The sequence below is a fragment of the Mirounga angustirostris genome, unplaced genomic scaffold (assembly GCF_029215605.1).
Source record: "Mirounga angustirostris isolate CCGP_5_RB_7025 unplaced genomic scaffold, mMirAng1.0.hap1 SCAF_11, whole genome shotgun sequence".
Classification (NCBI taxonomy): domain Eukaryota; kingdom Metazoa; phylum Chordata; class Mammalia; order Carnivora; family Phocidae; genus Mirounga; species Mirounga angustirostris.
In genome coordinates this window covers 100597109-100613434 of record NW_026991719.1, presented here as the reverse complement: position 1 = coordinate 100613434, position 16326 = coordinate 100597109, and the positions used below count along the sequence as shown (strand labels likewise).

The 16326-nt window shown below is 45.7% G+C and overlaps 1 long non-coding RNA gene and 1 pseudogene across 4 annotated transcripts in view; one reads left to right on the top strand and one right to left on the bottom strand.

Moving 5' to 3' along the window:
* Positions 1-16326, top strand: part of LOC123849493 (uncharacterized) — a 66680-nt gene that overhangs the window by 15945 nt on the left and 34409 nt on the right. For all 4 annotated transcript variants that reach the window (XR_008506673.2, XR_006792078.3, XR_010406248.1 and 1 more), the window contains exon 3: positions 7179-7354. This is a non-coding gene — a long non-coding RNA (uncharacterized LOC123849493). The remainder of the gene's footprint in view (positions 1-7178; positions 7355-16326) is intronic.
* LOC123849486 (small ribosomal subunit protein eS12-like) lies at positions 4863-5347 on the bottom strand (annotated as a pseudogene).

Here is a 16326-nt window from a genome sequence, read left to right as displayed (position 1 = left end):
AAGAATGAGGAGTTCTTTGCAGGGACTCTAAAGCTCCTCTCTGAAATATATCCGGGAGAAAGCCAGCTAGAGAATCAGTGGGATTACAAGGATTAAGAAGGGATATGACGTGTGGCAGGAGCCTGGGAGGTGGGGGTTTCAGGTTGCTGGTGGCTTAAATGAGACGTCTCTAGCAAAGCTTTGGGTGAGGCCATGGAGAGGTGAATGAGGAAGAGAAGTTTTATCTTTCCGTCTCAGTATCTTCTTTCTTCCTCCTACTTGATTTTCTCCCTGGATCCGCGTTGCTTTGCTCCTCTTTACCTTGAATGTCCCTTTTCTGCTTCTCCCTGACCAGATCTTGGTCATTTCCAAATTGTGGTGTCTAACCGAGATGGTAGAATGCTTTGGATTGGGCTCACTCTGTAGGCACACACTTCTCACCTAAGATCGGTACTAAGAGATGTTTGCACCTAAGTAGTTCTAATCAGGAATAGGGGAGGGGCGAAGAGTCACCTCAAGGTCCTTTGCTTCTTCTGCTGGTGTTTGGAGAGGGTAGACAACCTGGTCACCCTTGACCTAGTAGGGTTTAGCTAGGGGATCCTGACACCTGGTGGCTACACTTGGGAGGTGCAGAGTTCTTAATAGCCCCACTTCTTTACCATTTACTTATCATTTATTGAGCTATTAGCATGATATGAATCATCTCACTTAAAACACAACAACCCTCTGAAGTATCATTATTTTAACTTGACATATGAATTATTTATGTTAAATAGTTGTGAACTGATTTAAGCAATGGGGTAAGGGATTTTTTTTTCTTTACTCAGCTCTTGGGGCAGTGCCTGCCACATAGTAGGTTCTCAGGAAATATTTGTTGAAATAACATTTTGTGTGGTGCCTGGATGGCTCAGGTGGTTAAGTGGCTGCCTTTGGCTCAGGGCACAATCCCAAGGTCCTGGGATGGATCCCCGTGTTGGGCTCTCTGCTTAGCCAGGAGCCTGCTTCTCCTTCTCCCTCAGCGCCGCCCCCCCCCCCCCCCCGCCCCGGCTCATGCTCTCTTGCTCTCTCTCTCTCAAATAAATAAATAAAATCTTAAAAAAATATTTTGTACTTATCAACATCATGAAACATTAATTCAGAAGGCAGTATCTTTGAATAGAATTGATGTGGGGGTGTCTGGGTGGCTTAGTCGGTTAAGCATCCAACTCTTGATTTCAGCTCAGGTCTTGATCTCAGGGTCATGAGTTCAAGCTCCACAGTGGGCTCTGTGCTGGGCGTGGAGCCTACTTAAAAAAAAAATAATGTGAATGCAGTACTGCCAGCCAGATAAGCCTAGACTCAGTCTGCTGCAACTCTTGCTTAAATGCTCTTTCCCAGAAATCTCCCTGTCTCAGATACTTGGAGACCAAGTCTGCTGCTGAGAAAAATTCAAATCTATTGAAATTCTACTCACCTACAATCATCCTAGACTCTATCCTGGACACCATAAGGCTGAGTTCCTGTTCAAATGCGGCCATTTCATATTGAGCAACCACCAGAAAAACCACAAGTTTCATTCAGCTGAGGCTGCTCAAATGCTGCCTTCCTAGACTCCCCTACCTGCACATTAGGGGCCCAAGATGGATGTTTGTTGATAGGAACACTGAAGATATCTGGGATGATGGCCAATTTGTTAGAGAGGAAGACTGTGAATCAAGTGGCAACATTCAGTGAATGACAGGGAGAGAGAGAAAGAGAGAGACACTGACCAGTAGGTTGTTAGATGACCACAGTGAAGAAGAGAAAATGAATGGATGGTATGAACCTCAAGGAAGCAATGTTGGAAGAGTTATGGCTTAGAGGTAGTGATGAAGTGGTAGGAGAATGCCAACCCTATCTCTAGGTCCTGGGATATGTGGAGATGCAGGGAAGTGGTGTCTTGAGGGGAGAACCATGTTTCATTTAAGGCCAGAAAATGGGAGTGTTTCCATGGAAGAAGGTTTGTCTGTCTTTGAGTGAGAATTCTCTAGGGCCAAGTGGAAAGGTCTGAGAGGGAGAGGTGCAGTGGGAATTTGGGTGGGTGACAAAACACAGCAAAGTGTGGAGATGAAGAGAGAGGATAGATGATCAGAGGGGCTTCATCTTGGATAGTGGCCAAATACAGTAGAATGTAAAGAAGAGGGGTATTAGCTTTCCTCAAAGCTAAGGCAGGCTGAGGCCCTTGGTTTTGGTGGGAGACTGGGACATTTGGAGTCATTATTTTGAAACTCATCAGGGAGTTGCAGGGATAAAATCAAAGCCATCTGAGTGATTAACCCTGGCAGGTAGAAAAGACAGGGAGCAGAAGATGAGTAGTGCCTTGAAAAGGCTGAAGAGTGAAAGCCTCTACACCTTGGCTGACCGCATGTGAAAAAGAATGTTTTTAGAAGTCAGTAAGCTGCCCCACCAGAAATGCTATACTCTTAGGCCCCAAACTTTACTAGGCTCCTTGTTTTCTGATGTCAACATCTCTTTGGATGACAGCTTTCTGAAATTTCTTGGCAGGCTCTTGGTACTTCCTTTTTTATATTAAGATTATTTTTTGAGAGAGAGTGGGAGGAGGGGCAGAGGGAGAGTGAGAGGGAGAGCAGCAGACTCCCCGCTAAGTGCGGGGCTCGATCTCACAACCCCAAGATCATGACCTGAGCTGAAATCAGTAGTCAGCCATTTAACCAACTGAGCCACCCAGGCGCCCCTCTTGGTACTTCCTTTTAGACAGTTCTTGTTGATCCTCATGGAATTCATTAAGGTCTGAGTTCCTTGAGACCGTGGATCAACCATGTCTGTCTCTCGGATGCCCCTCTATTTCTGTCTCTGCCCATTTATGGGAATAAAGGAAGTGAAGCACTTCAAGATCCAGAGAGATTTTGAGGTGGAGAAGAAGGAAATTGAAGAAGCGTATGTTGATGTCCTCATTATTTCCTGTACAATGGAAAGCACGGTCAGTGACTGAAGGTGAGGGGGGTAATTCTTATCTCATATAGTTGTGAGCATTAAATGAAATAGTGGATGTGAAGCATTTAGCACAGCATGTGACTCAATAAATTGGAGGGTTTTTATTTTTTTGAAATTTACTTATTTTTCAGTAACCTCTGTGCCCCATGTGGGGCTCAAACTCAAAACCCCGAGATCAAGAGTTGATGTTCTTCTGACTGAGCCAGCCAGGTGCCCCTAAATTGGAGTTTTAAAGAGCTCCCTGTGAAGAAGTCAAAGTCCTGGTTGGACATAGAAGTAGTCAAGGCAACTGACAGGGGTTGGGCAAAGTTTTAACTGGGGAGATGGTGTGGCGTTGGGTAGGTGGTGTGCAGCTAGGCAGCACTTAGCAATGGATGAGGGCACAGACAGGAGCTGGGATCTAAGCAAGGACAGACTAGCGAGCTACTAAAGGTGAAAGAAGAGGGGCGCTTGGGTGGCTCAGTCGTTAAGCGTCTACCTTCGGCTCAGGTCATGATCCCAGGGTTCTGGGATCGAGTCCTGCATCGGGCTCCCTGCTCGCGGGAAACCTGCTTCTCCCTCTCCCACTCCCCCTGCTTGTGTTCCCTCTCTCGCTGTGTCTCTTTCTGTCAAATGAATAAATAAAATCTTTAAAAAAAAAAAAAAAGGTGAAAGAATAAACAGGTTCCATCACATGGTATAACCTTAAGCAGTAAGTTTTTTTTTTTTTTTTTTCCTTAAGCAGTAAGTTTTAAGTGAGGCATGGATCCTGGAAAACTGTTTGCTAGCTAGGGGGTTGCCTTAGACCCAGAGGTTATACCTTTCCTGAGTTGAACTTTAAGGGCCATTCATTCTGACCCATAATGGAGCCCAGAGAGCCCGACTTTGTATTTTTATCTCTGCAACCACCAGCCAGTATGATTTAGAGTTTAATAATACTTAGTAGGTAGGAAGAGGGAATAGAGAAATTGGGTTGGGGAAGGGGACTGGCAAAAGGAGAAATGAACGGGGGGAGCTTAGGATAGCAAAAGCCATATTGTTGGAGTGTTTGATAAAGGGATGAAGCAAAAAGAAGGAGTGTTGTGTAGGATAGCAGACAAATCTAAAAAAGAAGGGGAGGCAATGGAATTATAATGTGGTATATTTGCTTTCCCTCCATCAAATATAGTACCTGGAACTCAAATATGTGAGTGCTAGAAACTTAATTCTAAGTAATAACATAATAAACCTCTAAAATGTAAAATGAACTTATTTATTAAAAAAATGGATTAAAACTGTACTAACAAAATTAATAAGATGAAAAAACTGAGTAAGCGGCATTGACACAAAACACTTCCCTGGTTATGTTTTCAGTTCTTTGTCTCTCAGAATAAAAGATGTTGCTGTGCTTTATTTTATTTTATTTTATTTTTTTAAAGATTTTATTTTATTTTATTTTATTAAGATTTATTTATTTATTTGAGAGAGCGAGAATGAGAGAGAGAGAGTACAAGAGAGGGGGGAGGGTCAGAGGGAGAAGCAGGCTCCTCGCTGAGCAGGAAGCCCCATGCGGGACTCGATCCCAGGACTCCGGGATCATGACCCGAGCCAAAGGCAGTCGCTTAACCAACTGAGCCACCCAGGCGCCCCTAAAGATTTTATTTTTAAGTAATCTCTACACCCAACACCCTCACAACCCTGAGGTCAAGAGTTGCATGCTCTACTGACTGAGCCAGCCAGGCACCCCTGTTGCTGTGCTTTAAATCAGTGGGAAATTTTAAAATTCACTTGTTATGGTGTAAAAAAGAAATCTTAGTCCTATTTTCAATAGGTACTAACATATACTGGTAGTATTTTAACAGTCACAGCTGCTTGAGAAATACGGATGTTTGATGAAATGCGGTTGGCTAAATTATACTCACTTGTCCAAGGAGGAACATTCCTTTTTTTTTTTTTTTTTTGTGGAACAAGAACCAAGTTTATTTGTTCATTTCTTGCATTTGAAGTATTCCTTGATGACATCCTTCGCCTGAGACTCTTTGCCATAGTCCTTAACCTCCACACAACTGCAGCCAACCACTTTACAGGGTTTTCCCTCTGTCAGTTTTACAGAGGCCTACACATTCCCCTAGTTTCTTTTGTCATCAACCTTGATTAGGTTGATTTGGTGTTCAGCACAAAGGGCCTCCACAAACTTGACATACATAGGCTCATCACAGTTGGATGCACACACACAAAGATGGGCCTGGTGCTTGTCTAAGGCTTTGTCAGCTTCGCGAATTCCACATGCTAGGCCATCGCATCGTGGATGAGGGCGGTCTTCAGCACCTCTTGTGAAGCAGTATTAACGTCCATTACACCTACGGCAGCAATGCCTTCCTCGGCCATGGTAGTGGATTACGAGTGTAGCCGAATCTTGACTGCACGCGACCTTCCACCTCCATGCGACTCGGTGGTGGCAGGGAAAGAGAATCCTTTTTTTTTTTTTTTAAGATTTTTATTTATTTATTTATTTGAGAGAGAAGGCATGCACACACGAGTGTGGAGAGGGGCAAAAGGAGAGGGAGAGACAGAATCTCCCATGTAGACTTCCTGCTGAGTGCAGAGCCCGACCAGACCCAAGATCATGACCTTAACAGAAACCCAAGAGTCAGATGCTTAACCGACTGAACCACCCAGGTGCCCCCAAAGAGGAACGTTCTAGGGAAATAGAAAGAAATCCTCAGCATTTAAGCAAGGTCTGTACAAAAAGAAAGGAAGTAGAAGCAAGGTATATTAGTATCCTATGGCTGCTGTAACAAATTACCCCAAACTGGGTCCCTTAAAACAACAGAAGTTTATTCTCTTACAGTTCTGGAGGCTGGAAGTCTGAAATCAAGGAGTCAGCAGGGCCTTGCTCTCTCCAAAGGCTCTAGGGAAGATTCCCTCCTTGCCTCTTAGCTTGTGTGGGTTCCCAGCAACCCTTGGCATTCCTTGGCTTGTAGATACATCCTTCCAATCTCTGTCTGTCTTCACATGGCATTCTCCTTTCTGTGTGTCTCTGTGTATCTGTGCCCCAAATTTCCTCTTCTTATAAAGACACCAGTCATAATTGGATTTAGTGCCTGCCCTAATCCAGTATGACTTCATCTAAACTTGATGACAGAAACGAGTGCCAGAAGACCAGAAGACATTCTCTTCCAAGACCATGCTTTGTGGTTACACCAGGACTGGGCACACCAGGACAAAGCCCTCACAAAGATAAACACTTAAAGCTAGATCATTACTCAGCCCATCTGGAGAACCCCACTCTCAGCTACCACTGGGTCTAGGGCATATACCTTCATCCCCTCTTGGCACCATCGCTGCCTAATCCTTCCCAGAAAAAGGTCAACATCCACTCCACCACTGTGAACCCTAAGAGGCAGCATCTGCCCAGGGAAAGGCATTTCTTTCTCCCTATATCAGTGCTTCACACACGAGGAGATAGCCCAGACCAAACTGGGGGCTATACCACAGCTTGGTGAACCAAGAGACAGCCTCAGCCAAAAACAGCTCATGAACATCTCTCTGCTCAGCAAGTCACTGGACAGTTGGGGTGACCAGACCACTAATCTGCATACTGAGCCGTAGTCTCCTGCCTAGGTTAGGAGTTGGATAGGTGACCACTTGGTACAGACAATGCAACCTCAGAGGGTATAGGACCAAGTCACAGCCCCCCAATTTGGCATACCAGGAACCATCAGAACATGAGTCATATCTGAGCCATTGCTCAGGATACTACAAGAAGGGCCTCCCCAGTCAGACCTGGACATAGATCCTTGCCCAGTGCTCAGCCTACCATGACACAGCCCCAAGCCTCATCCCATGCCCCCACTTGCTCAGCAGAACAGACCATGATGCTCGTTCCAGCACCAGCTGAAGCAACTGCCTTCAGGACAGGATCCTCCCTGTCCCTCTACCCAGCAAGACACAGGACAATCTTTGCTGAGGATCTGTATACTTGCCGCCCCTGAGAACAGGGACTTGGTGTCCTTATTTGACTCAGTGTTCTTAGTTGCTTAGGATAATGAACGAGAGACTTGGTTAACCTGAGACCTCACCCTTACCCCCTTGCAGCATGCCTGGACCCAGCCCCCATCCAGAACCCTCTCTTCTATCTCTTCATTCTTCATTCACTCCTTTTCTACTGGGTCCTTCCCCGAAGTCCCCCTTATAACTTACTGCATCTCTCTCTTCCATCCTAAACACCAAAGCCAGCCCTTTCTACTTCTCTCTCTTTTTTTAAGATTGATTGACTGATTTATCAGAGAGAGAGAACCAACGTGCACAAGCAGGGGGAGTGGCAGGCAGAGGGAGAAGCAAACTCCCTGCTGAGCAAGGAGCCCGATGCAGGACTCAATCCCAGGACCTTGGGATCATGACCTGAGCTGAAGGCAGACGCCCAACTGACTGAGCCACCCAGGTACCTCTCTACTTCTCTTTCTATTCATGTCAGAGTTGAGCTATTATTTATTTATTTGTTTGTTTGTTTATCTTTTAAAGATTTATTTATATATTAGAGAGAGCGGGAACATGAGCAGGAGGGGCAGAGGGAGAGGGAGAGAGAATCTCAAGCAGACTTTGTGCTTAGCTCAGAGCCCCACACAGGGCTCGATGTCACAACCCTGAGATCAAGACCCCAGCTGAAACCAAGAGTTGGACGCTTAACCAACTGCTTCACCCAGGCGCCCCAGAGCTGAGCTTTTAGAAGAGCATTCTGTAGCCCTGTGTCTACCTCCTCCACCCCTGTAAGCTGGCCTCTGCCATCATGCCTCAGTTACCACCCCCAAAGGTTGCTTGTCCAGCCCTCACCTCCTGGACCTGGTTGGGAGATCAGACACTGGGTTCCAGCTTCCTCAGTGAAAATATCTCCTCCTTCAGGTCCCTGGATTCTATTCCTGCATCTCCCTACCTTTCTACACACCCCTCGTGCCATCCCATGTCCCCATGGATGCTGTTCTCTAGGCCCCCAAAGATCTCTCCCAATGCCCCCTTCTTTGCACAACTTTCAGGTGACCTGTGAGGCTCCTCTCAGGTGTCCCCTCCCCAAGAAACCTTGGCTGATCCCACCCACAGTCCCTGGACTTACCTCTCTATCATAGTGCAACCTTGCATTCTGGGGAGTGCATCCCTCCCCTGCTAGAGCTTAGGTCCCCACAGGCTGGAACCCCCTGGTCCTCACCACTGGGTCCCCTGATTAGGGTGCAGAACCTGATTCTGAACCAGCTCTTGCTAAAACTGTGTGCCCCTGGAGCTGGAGAGCTGTGTGTTTGGAAGCAAGGGGGCAGCTAGGACCTGTGCATGGGATCCTGAGCTCCCAGAACAGGCAGGAGGCCTGCATATTGCTGGGTTGTGGGGGGGGAGCTGTTGCAGAAGGTGGAGGGGCTGTCAAATCAGGCCTACTCCCAGCAAGTGGCAGCAAGGGCCACCTCTAATAACCCCCATAAGGGCTCAGTAAATGTGTGTTGAAACAGCTGAGAGGCGTCTGTGCAGACTTAGCCATCATGAGAGGCATGAAGAGCCCTTGAATTCCCGCTGTTAGTAAAGATAATTTGGCAGGCAGAAGAGAGGGAGGTTGCAGGAGCGGCTTGTAGAGCCAAGCACCCAGCTGCAACAGAACAAGAAGTAGTGGCCCGACAGTTTCAGGTCAAGTGCAGGGCTCTGATGGCTTCTGGGAAGTGAGGGGAGCCAAGCCCTTTCCTGTCTGCAGAACCAGAGCATTCTCCATAGTAATGGGTGGTACACACCCACACTATGATGGTGAGACCATCATAGAGGCCAGGGGTGGCATTAGGGTGACCAGCTGTCCCAACTTTCCTGGGACTGGGGGATTTCCAAAGAAGCGACACTTTCAGTGTGCAAACCAGGACAGAGCCCCGGGCAAACTGGGACAGTTGGTCACCCTTGGTGGCATTGGAGGGAGGATCAGTCTCAAGCAGGGCTCCCTTCCCCTCTGCTATTTAGAGCACAGGAAATCAAGGGGGCATCGGTCTGAGTTGCAGCCCCATCAGGATGTGCCAATGGGGCTATGGGCCTGTATCGAGTTTGTGGGTGGAGGGCTGCCTGGAGGTGGCATGGGTTGAGCCCTCTTCTCTCTTCTGGAGGGCTTAGCCTAAAGGAGTTGGGTCCCAGCTCTGGTTTGGGGGTCACTGTGTTTGGCAGGGGTGCTGTGAGGGTTAATGCATGTATTAACCTTCTATAAGGGCCAAGCCTTATGTGCAAGCTGCAAGTGAGATATGCAATAAGCCTGGAATTATCCTGAGCTGTTTTGCCACAGCATAAAACATTATGATTATTAGCGTAGCTCTGTGACGATGGACCCCAGGGATTTCAGGGCAGTTTTTACTACAGTGTCAGCATTGTTTTGTTTGTTTTTAATTGAGAATAAATTCACATCACATATAATTCGCTATTTTATTTTTTTAAGATTATTTATTTGGGAGTGAGAGCACAAGTGGCGGGGAGGGGCAGAAGGAGAGGGAGGGGGAGAAGCAGGATCCCCACCAAGTGTGGCCATGGCCCTTACAGAGGAGGACGACTGGAGCTTGCACCTGGCCTCTCCAGACAGCTTTCTGTGAGCCAGGCTTTGCCTGTGACACTCGTCCTTACTTTCATGCTGTATTGTATTCTTCTCCTGTAATAAACTCTACATTTGTAAGCATTGTCATGTTGCGTCTCTGGATCTTCGGTAGCAAGCCAACCCTGTTTTCACTACTGGGAGCTTGAAGTAGGGGAGTTGTGCCTACTTCTTGTCTGGAGATTTGGGGGAGCAGGGGGACTGTAGAACTAAGCCACGCCAGCGTGGTATGAAAGAGCTGTAATGTGCCATCTAGACATGAGGCATCTAGACATATAGAACATGAGAGAGGTTCAAGGTCTGTCTGATTCCAAAGCCCATGCTTTTCATGACTTCTCTGTACTGCCCTTTCTCTCTTCATTAGGGATTCCTGTCACAAAGGAAGGCTTCCCATTTTATAGCCTTGTCTCTCTTCTTGGAACTGGGGCTTGGCGTGTTTTTCCTTCCTTCCTCTCTCCTTGCCTCCCTCTCTTGATTCCCTGTCTACTCTTAGCCCTTCTCCCTTCCTTTCTTCCTTTCCTCCCCATTTTGCTTGTTTCCTTCCTTTCAAAATTACTTTTCCTTCCTTCCTTCCTTCCCTCCCTCCTCCCTTCCTTCCCTCCTCCCTTCCCTCCTTCCTCTCTTCCTCCCTTCCTCCCTTCCTTCCTTCCCTTCTTCCTTCCTCCCTCCCTTCCTTCCTTCCTTCCTCCCTTCCTTCCTTCCCTTCTTCCTTCCTTCCTCCCTTCCTTCCTTCCTCCCTCCCTTCCCTTCTTCCTTCCTCCCTCCCTCCCTCCCTCCCTTCCCTCCAACTCTCCCTCCCTTCCTTCCTTTCCTCCTCCCTTCCTTCCTTCCTCCCTACCCTCCTCCCTCCCTCCCTTCCTTCCTCCCTTCCCTCCTTCCTTCCTTCTCTCCTTCCTTCCTTCCTTCCCTCCCTCCCTCCTCATTTACCATTGGGATTCTCCTATTGTCAATGCTGTCCTCTTGCAACCCTGGGTAAATACCTCACTTAACCCACTACTTCATACAATAGCTTGTAAAAACTGGACCCTAAGATTCATCTTAGCTTCCCACCAGCAGCATTGCTGGAAGAGCATGGAGGACACTCCCTAGACCACTTTACAAGTATGTGACAGACAGGGTGAGATAGCATACAAAGAGCTCTGCCTACAAGAAGAAAGTGCTGCGTATTTTCCATGGATCTTCTTACCCGCCCCCCAAATCTATTCTCCACCTTTTTCTGCCTTGTCCTGTACCCCGGGAGACCAACCTTTCCATGGTCTGTGTCACATGGGTTTCTGGTTGGGTTTGGCCAGTGACAGGTGCTGACATGAGATTAGAAGGTGGGAAGAGAGAGAAGTCAGAGTATTTATTCTTCCTGTTCCTTTCCTGTCCAGCCATGGTTCTGGAAAGGGCAGCATTCCTCGATGGCCACAACTGCTATCAGGCAACCCTCTTCCATAGTTCCTTCTCTCACCAGGCTCTGGCATTACTTCCCTCTCTTTGCCTCTTCTGGTCAAGGGATAGTAATGCTTTCCCTCTGTTGCTAGTCCCTGAACGTCTTACCATCCCTTGTTGCTTCCCTTATTCCTGCCCACATCTTCATTCAGCTCATCTTGGATAAATCCTTTGAGTGTGCCATCTGTTGCTTGCCAGGACCCTGCCTCATACAAGCAGGACAAGGAGCCGCCCTAGGACTGGGGCCAGGATAGCGCCATTTCCATGGAGCCTGGGGTTCTTCTCCCCATCAAGTGAGAGCATATGTTGTCAGAGCCATAGGCTTGGGTACTAGAAAAAATTGCGAATCCAAATCTGATGTCGGGGTGCAAAAGACATTCTTTCATACAAGGCTCTTGGGCTTTGTGTGAAGAAGTGAGGTATGAAGGCCAGGCTTTGCTAGGACTGCCAGACCCTAAACAAAGAGGATGGTATGGAATCGCTGTTCACTCCTGACTTACTGGTCTGCGTCAGGGTGGCTCAGGTGCTCTCAAATCCGGACTTCATGGGAATGAACAATCTTATCTGAATCAGAAAGAGTGATAAATCAAGATGTCATTTTAGTCCTTAGTAGGGCAGTGTGAGTATGGCATATTTCCTTTGCCTACATTGTTCCCAAGCCAGCTATCTGGCATCCTCTCTGACCTCCTGGAATGATCGTAATCATCTGAGGTGACTATTGTGGGTCTCCTGGTTTGTGTTAATTGTTCCCATGGCTGGAATTCAACCATGTCTGTGCATGTCTCATAACTTGCAGGGGGGCAACACAAAGCTATTTATTTGCATCAGTATCAAATTGCACAGGGCACCTGTGTAAAGGAGGTTTTCACGGGCACTGGGGGAGATATGAAAATAAAGAAGATGGTGCCTTATTTTTCTTGGGTGTTGATTTTCCTGCCCAGCCTCAGAGACACGTATTTGAGCCCTATATATAGAGAGAGGCTAATGGCAAAAGCTGATGGATCTGGTTCCCCTCTGAAGTGTGATAGTGTGGGAGGGAGCACTCCCCTGATGCCTTGATAATTTGCAGTTTCAGTGGTCTAAGGAGGCTACACTCTTCACACAGATGTGGTGGTAAGAAAAATTATGCAAAATCTGGAAATAAGGCAAAAGGGTGTCCTTCCCATGTCATATTGGAGCCTTGTCTAACAGGTCTGCCTAAAGATTATTTAATTCTTGGGGTGCCTGGGTGGCTCAGTCGTTAAGTGTCTGCCTTCGGCTCAGGTCATGATCCCTGGGTCCTGGGATCGAGCCCCGCATCGGGCTCCCTGCTCGGCGGGAAGCCTGCTTCTCCCTCTCCCATTCTGCCTGCTTGTGTTCACTCTCTCACTGTCTCTCTCTCTGTCAAATAAAAAAAAAGATTATTTAATTCTCTAGGGAAATGCATTTTGTGAGACTTCCTATTGACTATTAAGGCCAAGTCTTTGTGAAGTCTTTGTTAACTTGCAGATTTTTGTTTATAGGGATGCAAGTGATTGAGTCCAGTAGAAAAGACCACACCCAAGGTAACAATGGTATTTCCCTACAGTCCATTAACTAGTATTGTATCTAATTTAGTAATCTTATTCTAGAATTATTTCTTTTAGTGCCTATATGCACTTTCTTTCAAATGCTCCTATGAATCAATTTACCATACTGCTGTTTCTTCATTAATGAGTTAAATAAAATTGGTATAGGTGCTAACTTTGTATTTTGTCCTAGTCATATTTTTTTAAAAGATCTTGTTTATTTGAAAGAGAGAGAGAGGGTGCCTGGGTGGCTCAGTTGGTTAAGTGTCTGTCTTTGGCTCCGGTTGTTGTCCCAGCGTCCTGGGATCGAGCCCCAGGGGTCAGGCTTCCTGCTCAGTGGAGAGCCTGCTTTTCTCTCTCCCTCTCCCTGCTTGTGCTCTCTCACTCTCTCTCTGTCAAATGGATAGATAGAATCTTAAAAAAAAGAGAGAGAGGGCACATGTGCAGAAGGGAGGGGCAGAGGGGAGGGAGAAGCAGGCTCTTCGCTGAACTGGGAGCCCATTGCCGGCCTCAGGTGTTTTATTGAGCGATGTGAAAAGAATGGTGGGCGCTATATGTTAACTATAGCTGACAGATATGTTTGTGAGGACATTAGATACAACTCCTGATGACTCCCAGACATCACTTGGTGAAATAAATATTTTACCCAAAGTTCCTTTATCTTGACTGTAAGACAAAAGGAAGTCAGAAGAGGGAGGCTGCCCAAGTTTCCCTGAGACATTATTTCAGAACCTTTTCCTGAAAACTTCTGGTTGGATATCTTTTTGCCAACTCTAACTCAGCATATCTAACACTGGGCTTATATTTTCCCTCAAACATACTCCTACCATTTCCCCTAGTCTATTGAATGGCACCTCTGCTCATCTAGTCCTTCAAGCCAGAAACTGGAAAGTCCTCTTGGACTTCTGCTTCTCCATCTTCTACCTATAATCAGTATTGTCAACCTAAATAAAGAGATAAACTGAGGCAAGCTGGAATTACCAGAAATTGAGTTTATTCAGGAATAGCAGAGGAATTGCAATTTGGAAAACCCATGCTGTAGCAAGCTACAGGCTAGTCCATTGAGGGCTTGGGTGGGCTGTATTCATGGGCAGAGTGCAAAGAAGGGGACATCCAGCCCCTGTCAAAGCAGTAAGTTCATTGGCTTGAGGACGGAGAGAGATTCCTAGTGGGTTTTCATTGGTCAGGAGATAAGTCTCAGTCTTCTTGTAAATCAGACATTTATGGGAAACTGGTCTGTCTCTCAATTCTTAAGTTCCATTCTTCCAAGTGTGTATCCATGAGATTCTCCATTTTGTATCCTCCAGTCCCATTTTATTTATTTATTTATTTTAAACTTTTTAAAAAAAATTTTTTTAAAGTAATCTCTACACCCAACAGGGGGCTCAAACTCATGACCCAGAGATCGAGAGTCACACGCTCTACTGACTGAGCCAGCCAAGCACTCCCTTCAGTTCCATTTTAATTTATTTTATTTCATTTTATTTTTGTTTAAGGATTTTTTAAAAAGTTTTAAGATTTATTTATTTATTTATGAGAGAGCGAGACCATGAGCACACGAGTGGGGGGTGGGGTAGAGGGAGAGGGAGAAGCAAACTCCTGGCTGAGCAGGGAGCCCAATGCAGGACTTGATCCCATGACCCCGAGATCATGACCTGAGCCGAAGGCAGATGCTTCACTGACTGAGCCACCCAGGCGTCTCTAAAAAAAATTTTTTTTAAGTTTTATTTATTTAAGTAATCTCTATACTCTACATGGAGCTTGATATCATGACCCCAAGATCAAGAGTTGCAAGGTCCTCAAACTGAGCCAGCCAGGCCCCCCTAAAGATTTTTTTAAGATTTTATTTTTAAGTAATCTGTACACCCAACATGGGTTTCAAACTCATAACCCCAAGATCAAGAGTCACATGCTCTACCCAGTGAGCCAGCCAGGAGCCCCTCCAGTTCCATTTTAGATTGAAATTTGTTTACACACCCAAGTCTTACTATCTCATAAACATTTATCCCTTCTTATTTAGTCTTCCTATTACTGCTTTCTCAATTCAGTTCTTAACACTTCTCACTTGATGAGCCTCCTCACCTGCCTCAGGGTCACCTTTCTTATCACCCATTCTGCCAGTCTGCTTTATATCATGTTGTCAGTTTCATCTCACTAAAAGAAAATTGTAATCATGTTACTCCTCTGATTAAAACCCTTCAAGGGTGGGGCGTCTGGGTGGCTCAGTTGGTTAAGCGTCTGTCTTCAGCTCAGGTCATGATCCCAGGGTTCTGGGATCAAGACCCACTTCTGGCTCCCTGCTCAGGGAAGAGCCTGCTTCTCCCTCTCCCTCTACTGCTCCCTCTGCCTCTCGCCTTGCTTATACTCTCTCACGCACACTCTCTCTCTCAGATAAATAAATAATCTTTAAAAATAAATAAATAAAATAAAACCCTTCAAGAGAAGCCAGTGCAGAAGTGGAGTGGATGGAATTTAATGATGGAATGGATAAAACAATAAAGGGCATGAAAAAGAATCTTCAAGGGTTTCTTGCTGCCAGGCTCTTAGCACTAAAGCATTTTATGACCCGATCTCAACCTGTTTTATCAGCCTGGTCTCATCTCCAGGCCCTCCCTAGCAAACATCCTATACTGCAGTTACATTGCACTTGTCACCATGCTCTTTTGAGCTTCCTTGTTTTTGTGCTTTCTGTTCCTTTTGTCCTCTTCATTTATGACTATATTCCTAGTCACCTGCCAAACTCCTCCAGGTGGAAGTCACTGGTGTCTCCTTAAATTTTACACCCTACACACCTTACTTACCTCACCCTAGTCCCAACACTGATAGTCCTTGAAAATACCCCTATTAGATAATATTAAGCAAAAGAAATAAAGTGAAATAGAGTATTATAGTAGTCTCCCATTTGTTCTGGAAAGAAGGAAGAATTTCAAAAGCATTCATATATCTATCTATGTTTTTAAACACAAGACAAATAAACCAGAATACAACAAGGTTGATCACCTACAAGAGTTTGGGTCAGAGAGGAGAGATGGTACAGGAAAGATGTGGGAAGGAATGACACTCCTGAGTATGCATTACTACATAGTTTTGACTTCTAAAGCATATTAATATTCTATATATTCAAAAACGAAAAGTAAATCAATAAGGATGAGAAGGGGGAGGGGCGCCTGGCTGGCTCAGTCAGAGGAGTGTGCGACTCTTGATCTCGGGGTTTTGAGTTCGAGCCCCACATTGGGTGTAGAGATTACTTAAATAAATGAAACTTTAAAAAAAAGTATGGGGGGAGAATACTCAACTGAAAGCAAATGGAACAAATGAACCATACTGTATTTCAAATAACCACACTTAAAGAAGAGGTGGGGGCAGTAGAAAGGACTAATTCAAGTCATTTATGAACTCCCAGTCTGAGATGAGATGGGGTTATGAGGCAAGCAGAACTGCAAACAAATCCTGAACTCTCTTTAGTAGGTTTGGTTTTGGTAGAGGTATAGGCAAAACAATTCTGAAACGACTCAAGATAAAGGATTGAACAAATGAATAAATGGATCGATGTAGTTGGGCATCAGGGTTCTCACTGTAAACGAAGGGACATACAAATATGAAATGGGGAAAGGCAAGAAAGAACCCTGTGAGGATGGATTGGAATTGGAAGGATTGGTATGAACTCATTATTTTGGAAATATGTACATATATGTATATATGCATATTAATGTTCTCATTATATATCTGTATATGTGTGTATGTATATATATACATGTGTGCATATATTTACTAGTTCTGTCTAATGAAAGGGCCAAGAGGCAAAAACACCCCAGTAGTAATGAGTACACCTAATGC